The sequence below is a fragment of the Macaca fascicularis genome, chromosome 12 (assembly GCF_037993035.2).
Source record: "Macaca fascicularis isolate 582-1 chromosome 12, T2T-MFA8v1.1".
Classification (NCBI taxonomy): domain Eukaryota; kingdom Metazoa; phylum Chordata; class Mammalia; order Primates; family Cercopithecidae; genus Macaca; species Macaca fascicularis.
In genome coordinates, this window is record NC_088386.1 from 53,392,885 (window position 1) to 53,393,928 (window position 1,044).

The following is a 1,044-nucleotide window of genomic DNA, read 5'->3' on the forward strand; positions in this document are numbered from 1 at the left end:
TCCAGCCGGGGGACAGAGCGAGACTCTGTCTCAAAAAAAAAAAAAAAAAAAAGTAAAAGGAAATAAAAATTTAAAATTTAGTTCTCAGTCAAGCCACATTTCAAGTGTTTAGTAGCTAGATGTGGCTAGTGACTTTCATATTGGGCAGTAGAAGTATAGAACATTTCCATTATCATGAAAAGTTCTACCAGACGGCACTGATTTAGACACTTGGTATTCAAAGTCCAGTCCTTGGAGAGCATATTGGGCGTGTATTGAGAGCATATTGGAAATGCAGAAACTCAGGTCCTACTCCAGATCCACTGAATCAGAATCTGCATTTTAACAAAATCCTCAATTCATTCACATGCACATAAATGTGAGAGAGGCATTGGTCTAGATCTAGAATAGAAAACAGTGGTTCTGTACTCGCTTCAGCAGTATATATACTAAGAAGATTAGCATGGCCCCTGTGCGAAGATGACATGCAAATTCATGAAGGATTTCATTTAAAAAACTTTAAAGAAAGTAGAAAGGAAACAGGGGTTCTCCCCAGAAATAAAGCCACACATCTACAGCCATCTGATCTTTGACAAGGTCAACACAAATAAGTAATGGGGAAAGGACTCCATATTCAATAAATGCTGCTGGAATAGCTGACTAGCTATATGCAGAAGAATAAAACTGAAGCCCTACCTTTTGCCATATACAAAAATTAACTCAGGGTGGATTAAAGATTTAAAAGTAACACCTCAACCTATAACAATCCTAGAAGAAAACTTAGTAAACACCATTCTGGACGTCGGCCTTGGGAAATAATTTATGATTAAGTCCTGAAAAGCAGTTGCAACAAAAACAAAAATTGACAAGTGGGACCAATTAACTAAAGAGGTTTTGTATAGGAAAAGAAACTATCAACAGAGTAAACAGACCTACAGAATGGGAGAAAATATTCACAAACTGTGCACCCAACAAAGCTCTAATATCCAGAATCTATAACAACCCCATGAAAAATGGACAAAAGTCATGAACAGACACTTCTCAAAAAAACACATACAAGCAGCC

The 1,044-nt window shown here is 37.0% G+C and overlaps 1 non-coding gene across 1 annotated transcript; it reads left to right on the forward strand.

The window, feature by feature from the left end:
• Positions 1 to 386: 386 nt before the first annotated feature.
• Positions 387 to 494, forward strand: LOC123568132 (U6 spliceosomal RNA). Its single transcript, XR_006691355.2, has one exon. It is a non-coding gene; the product is annotated as a U6 spliceosomal RNA (small nuclear RNA).
• Positions 495 to 1,044: the final 550 nt, after the last annotated feature.